Raw genomic sequence first — 7,459 nt, forward strand, 5'->3', positions numbered from 1 at the left:
GTAATGAGTCAGGTATACCACACATCGTTTATTATTTTACTGCTTGTTACACAGTATATGTTTGTTTAAATACAAACAAGTTGTTGATTAAGACATTAATCAGCTGTTTACTCGTGTAATGGTTAATTGAAAGCACAATCGTACTTAGACATATGATTGTGGGTTGTTTCCATCGACCACTGATATCGCATGTTGTGAATGTTGTGCCTGTTACATACTGGAATCCTGGGAGACATTTGTAGCAGATCACAGATGGGAATTGTCTATGATCTGTAGCGCTAAGCATTCGTATGACACCAGGTACACGTGGAGGTGTATGGCACCGATTTCCTAAAAAAAAAGCCACCCAAACAATCAAACTATCATACAAAAAGGTTTTAAAATACATTAAATGAGACTTAATATTTTTGTTACATACTATACTTCATCAGCCGTGGAGTGGGACGTAGCCCAGTGGTAAAACGCCAGCCTAATGTGCGGTGGGCCTAGGACTATCTCTCGTTCCAGCCAGTGCACCACGACTGGTATATCAAAGGTACTGGCATGTGCTATCCTGTCTGTGGGATGGTACAGATAAAATATCCCATGCTACTAATGAAAACATGTAGCGGGTTTCCTCTCTATGACTGCATCAAAAATGACCATATATTTGACGTCCAATAGCAGATGATTAATAATTCAATGTGTTGTAGTGGTATCGTTAAAGAAAACAAACTCATCAGCAGTAAGCATACAGTTCATAGGCATTACAAATATTAAATAACCTTATACATGTACAATACATATATCATTAAAAGGGGAAACAATTTCCAATGTATGCAATATAAAATGCCATTATAATTATCAATATAATATAGAGTATGTGTGTTTATCAATTATTGACCGTCACTGAGGGTAATATCAGGTTTTATGGACTGACGAAATTGATATTGACCAAGGCCAACCTATTTCCGGAAATTATAAGAATGGGCGTATTGTTATTCTGATAAACAAAGCAGGAACGTTGGAGTCTTATGGATGTCACTAAGTAATAAAACAATTATTGACCATATAGTGCAGTGGCCGAAGCTGAAAAAGGGTTCTATTTAAGGAGATACCCCTACCGGAGGTATAACAAGCTGGGACCAGTCTCATTTTGACCGTCTGGATCTCTAGTTTTTGAAAAATGATGTTGTAGTTACAGCAAACTTGTACAACATGCTGAATTAACCCCTTGTGTGCGGCAACCTCTGAAAAAATGACATTTTCAGTTGCTTGCTTACTTTATGAAATCAGCCCTGTTATTTTTTTAGAATTGGTAGTTATATCAATGTATTTCATTGAAATAGACATGTAGCAATATATTTTAGGCAGTTTTATGCCGATAAGGGGGTTAAGGGTCCAAAAATATACCCAAAATATGGCGATTTTCTTGCACCCTACTACCAATACATGTTACAACAGTGTCAGACCTGACTTTATTCATCATCCAGGATGTGTCATAGATGGAAAAATCAGTTTGAGCATGGTGAAGTGGGTATAACATGGTCCATTAACCCTCTGTTTGCGACAACGCACAAACTACTTTTTTGAATTCTTGCTTTTTTGATGAATGAGGGCCAGCCATAATCATCACAAAGCAGCTAGTTTAATTAATGCCATCATTGACAGGGTAAGTACAGCAAGGCACAACAGATTCTGTGGAGCAGACCGGAACCACTGGTGGGCAAAGTAACGATGAGGCTGGGAGCAATGCATCTGATAATGGCTTTCCTGGCAAGTATTGGTAAGATATTCGGAGATGGTGGACATCAGAACATCCTAACTTCATCAGATGTATATGCAGCATCCACAGTTAACCAAATGCTACAAGGAAAGCAGTATGCCCGTGCAATCCGAGGTGTCCGTCTGGCACACGAAGCTCTGTCGCAGATGTTCCTGACCTCAGCTGAAGCCTTTGCCATCAAAAACAGTTTGCCGTGGCTGACCAATGAAACCAAGCATCTAGTACGAGATCTGAAGTAGTCCTTCGGATCAAAAGATGCAACTGCCTATGCTACCGTTTGCCAGAAAGCCGAGGACGCAATTCCCCAGTACGTATTGGATATGATCACTTGCTTTCAAAAAGAAGGACGACAGCACTCAGAAACATTTGCATACTGGGATAGCTTCCTTGAGTCTGGTAACATACTACTTCGACTCTTACGAGCAGACAGGGAGGCAAATTTCCTAATGCATATACAAGCTGTGATGGAAACTGTTCCCTAATTCATCCTTGCTGAGCGAATGAACTATTCCCGATACACCCCAGTGTACATTGCAGAGATGAAGCAACTGGAAGAAAGAGAACCACTGATGTATCGCCACATGATGGAGGTGGGGGGTTTGTTGTTCGTAAGTCAGCGAGTCTGATTTTCAATTGTGTCCCTACACATCAAGCCCTGGAACAAACAATCAATCGTGAAGCAAAGAGCCAGGGAGGTGTTATAGGTTTCACACTGCGCAAAGGTGCACTGCTACGCTGGCTAATGACACGACACATCACTGGCGAATATGCGAAGGCTTTCAAAGAACTTTGTAACTCTGGGACCAATGGAAAACTGCATGAAGAGCTGGGGACTTCTCGTTCGAACAAGGACAGAAAGGATGTGAAGGACATGAAGGAATACCTTTACAGTCAGTGTCATGATCCATTTGACCTGGATGATGTTCCAGACCATCTAATCAACATCGCCGCAGGTCCAATAGCATCACGTGAAGTTGAGGATTCTATGGAGGGCATCCCGGACAGGGGCAAAGTGGTCTTCGATGACTTTATCAAGCAACGACTTGGGGACGAGCCCACGAAAGGTTTCTGGGAACCAATAAAGAAATGCACCAAGTCAGCATTTGTGGACATGAAGAAGGCCCTCCCAAACGACAAGGATCGAAAGCTGATAATTGACAGTGGGGTATTGTTTCGGCGGCTTCTGGGAGTCTCCAAGAGTCGTGATGTTGACCTGAGGAAAGTTCTCCAGTACGAACTGGCTGCAGTACCACCAGCCCTCTTCCATGGTGATGGATCGATCAGAAAGACCAATAAGGCCAACTTAGCCAAGAAGCTTGAATCAAATTGTCCGGAAGTTTTAACAGAGCTGCCACAGATACCAACGTCCACTTCATCCGCATATATCATCGATGGCATGGCAATGGTTCAATCGCTAAACGAGAACCACTTTAGAACGTTCAAGGATTTGGGAGAAGTGGTTCAGAAACATACAGTTCGACTTGTTAGCAACCCGTCCTTGGAGTTGAGCTGTGTGACCATTGTCTTCGATCGCTATGATAATGGGTCGTCAATCAAGACAACAGAACGAGAGCGACGGGGTTCTTCTGCACTGTTACCTACGTATCAGATCCAGGGGACCAGACAAGTTCCTAACTACCGCAAGTTTCTGAAAGGAGTAGGCAACACGGCAAGTTTAGCGAATTATATCTCGCTGTACATCTTGGAGCATGCAACTGAATATATTCCAAATGGGAAATCCATCATCTTGGCAGGTGGATTCGGTGATGGAATGCTTGTGAAAGAAACTAGCCCATCTGGAGTGTCATCCATTGAAAGACTGTATAGTAACCAGGAGGAAGCCGATCCACAAATGATCCTACACGCTTCCAGTCTGTCATGGGACCATGAGAGGATCATAATTCGGTGTGATGATACAGACGTCTTAGTCTTATTAGTCTACTATTTCAGCAGAGGAGAATTAACTGACCATGTGTATATGTATGCTGGACATTCCGGAAAGGAGCGATACATTCCTGTACATAGGATTGCGAATGAACTTGGCCAAACAGTGTGTGAATGTCTCCCTGCTGCCCATGCCCTCACAGGGTGTGACACCACATGTTCCATGAACAGAATAGGTAAGAAAACTGCCTATTATAAACTGCTGAAAAATGTAGACACTCTGTCGAACTTAAAGACATTCCATGAAGATAACCTAGAGGACAGTGTTACCGTTGCTCGCAGCTATGCAATACTTCTATACAGGAAGAAGGGAAGTGACATGGACACGCTTGACGAGTTGCGCTACATCATGGCTACGACAACAGACAAGTCCGCATCCATGCTTCCCCCAACGAAGGATGCCTTCAAACAGCACGTCCTTCGATCAAAATACCAAACACGGATTTAGTGCAATAGCCACATCCCTAATGAAGAGGTGATCGAACCAGTTGGCCATGGTTGGTCTGCTTGCGATGATGGAGGTATCACACAGACAATGTTCACTCAGGCATCTGCTCCAGTTGAGGTTCGGTACCTGACTCACTTCTACTGCACTGATAAAGACTGTTTGAGTGCGAGGAAGTGTCCTTGTCTCCTTGCCAGACTAGAGTGCATCGATGCTTGTTCTTGTACAGGCTGTGGTAATCAGAACAACAAACCTGAAGGAGATGATGGAATGGAGGTGGACATAGACATGTGATTGAATAAATGGGGACTTCGTTTCACTTCATGGGTGGTATCTGGTATGTTACGAGTAGGCTACAGTTGGCATTGTCGGAAACAGAGGGTTAATGGACCATGTTATACCCACTTCACCATGCTCAAACTGATTTTGCCATCTATGACACATCCTGGATGATGAATAAAGTCAGGTCTGACACTGTTGTAACATGTATTGGTAGTAGGGTTCAAGAAAATGTGCTTCAGTTTGGTCAAAATCACAAAAAATCGCCATATTTTGGGTATACAACTGCCTAAAATATATTGCTACATGTCCATTTCAATGAAATACATTGATATAACTACCAATTCTAAAATATAACAGGGCTAATTTCATAAAGTAAGCAAGTAACTGAAAATGTCTTTTTTTCAGAGGTTGCCGCACACTAGGGGTTAATTCAGCATGTTGTACAAGTTTGCTGCAACTACAACATCGTTTTTTCAAAAACTAGAGATCCAGACGGTCAAAATGAGACTGGTCCCAGCTTGTTATACCTCCGGTAGGGGTGCATCTATTTTTTTTGGTCCCGGCCACTGCACTAATATGTCAGTCTTCGGTAAAAAAAACATGATATGACCCTCCAATGACAGTCGATAATTGATAAATATTTTCCAGTTCCTATTGCACGACTATGCGCAGATAGTCTGTACTTACACAATATGTGTTTACATATTGAGGAAATTGCTTTTTGTAAATAATATTGTAAACATAAACTATTATTGAGGTATTGATATATAATACATTTCGTGGATGAACGGGATATAGCGTACATGGATTGGGTAAACTAAAAATAGATTATAGTCAGTGATATTTTGTTCCATACCTGCACATTCGATCTCGTACCTGACTAACCCAATTCACTGTGGCTGGTTTTCTTTAAAAAATGTAACAAGACATTGACGTAATACACAGCAACGGCTGTTCATACTACTCTATTATTAAGGATTGTTAAGTTCTTTTCCTGAGTATGACTTAGGTGGGTTTTCGATGTACTCTCTGTTTTTAAATTTAAATAATAATATACTAGAACAATTATTTACTTCATTAATACAGGAATGGGTGGGTTTGGGTTTGATTTTGTATCAGAGTGTGAAAGGATGGATGGATCGATGGATGGATGGAAATAGATAGACGCATGGTCAAGGTTTTAGGCAGCATGTTACAAAAATAATAAAAGGAAGGCCTGGATGGAGTGAGGGACCTATGGATGGAAGAACGTGAGGATGTGATGAATTGTTGAGACATAAAAAAGTGTCGAAAGATAATAATAATATTTCAACCAACGGGTACACTGAAAGTCAATAGTGCTCCATTTTCCGTTTTTCTGACACATGGTTGTATCTTCTTTTCCGATGTTCCTGAATCCGGTATTGCACCTGTATGTATATCGGGTTGGATATACAGTATGTCTACCTCTCGACCTTGTGGCATACATTTTTTCTGTTGGTTCACCACAATCAGGCACTGGAAGATAAAATGAATTCAGACAGAGGTAAATATAAACAAACTCAAGCTACAAGGGGCATTCAAAACGTCCGCAGCCTATCCATGTTAGGCATAAACATAATAGATTTAGACTTCTCAATGAATGTTCATTTTATAAATATAACATTTTATATTGATTTGCTATGGGTAGATATTATATTTCAACCATATAGTTGGTTATTATATCTGTGATTTGTGGAATTATGTTCTTGTCGTTTGAGACGTTTTACATATGTTTACTTCCTACAGTTTTATTTAAAACTGTTCAGTTTTGAAACCTTAAATTACAGTATGGACAGCAATTAATAGTTTACTATCGGTACTATTTAATGAATGCAACATTCACTAATGATATATACTCACGGAAAGAAGTTCCTGTGCATCATTAAAATTTCAGTGAGATTTATATTTTTAAAATTTTAAAATATTGTGTTTTACATAGATGTACTATTTATCTGTTAAAAGTAGAGTGATCCTCTCCTGCCTTCTTAACCTGAAGTACGGTATACACAATGCTTGGTGCGCCGTCAGTGACAATGTAACAGAACAACGTATTGATGTACGGTCGTGGTCGTACTTTGTGATCACCTAATCAGTTGCGTACAGTTATGCCACTGGTTGGCCATACCTCTGGGATCTATTGGGATGTTAAACTTGTCATTTCGAAATGATTCCATAGGTGTACTGATTGATATTGACGACTTGTTAACGTGACATCACGTGTTGACTCCCTAAATATGGTAGATCCCTAGTATCCCTAAACTGTCGGGAACATCTCCGCAGGAACAGCATAGTTTTCTGACCAACACCAACATAAATAGCAACAACGTTTGTGCCATTCTCACCTCAGTCATACCCATCGGTTGAAGATGTTCATTTTCTTGGAGGCGTGGCATCACACTGACGAAGATCAGATACCAACAAAAGTATTTTCTCAGTGATCAGAATCCATACGATAGTTTTAGAGTCCAATGATAACAAAAATGACGTCAAACAGGAGCACGTGACCAAGAATGCTAGTAATGCAACTTGTGATCACAAAGCATGAATAGCTCGTGCAATTGACAGAACACCGCTGGAATATCGAAGAGAGTGGTTACATGCTTATTTACTGTAATATTTATTACCATATTTGAAGTAAACAATAGTCTGTATACAATTATTTGGAGCACAGGAACTTTTTCCCTCGAGTATATATATATATATATATATATATATATATATATATATATATATATATATATATATATATATATATATATACTCTTCAAAAGAAGAAACGCAAACCCACATTGTCGTAACATTTGGAGAATTGATTTAATTATTGAATGGTGAGTCCGATAATTACCAAATGTTGCAGGATTGTTCACAATTCACTCTAGTCCATTGTGAGTAAGTGATAGGACACACCACCAAGGTCAAGGTCATCTGGAGTCAATACCGGGTGTGCCTCCGCGTGTGTTGACAACTGCCTGGCACCGCCTGCCCATTGAAGCAACCAGAGT

The sequence above is a fragment of the Gigantopelta aegis genome, chromosome 10 (assembly GCF_016097555.1).
Source record: "Gigantopelta aegis isolate Gae_Host chromosome 10, Gae_host_genome, whole genome shotgun sequence".
NCBI classification, from domain to species: domain Eukaryota; kingdom Metazoa; phylum Mollusca; class Gastropoda; order Neomphalida; family Peltospiridae; genus Gigantopelta; species Gigantopelta aegis.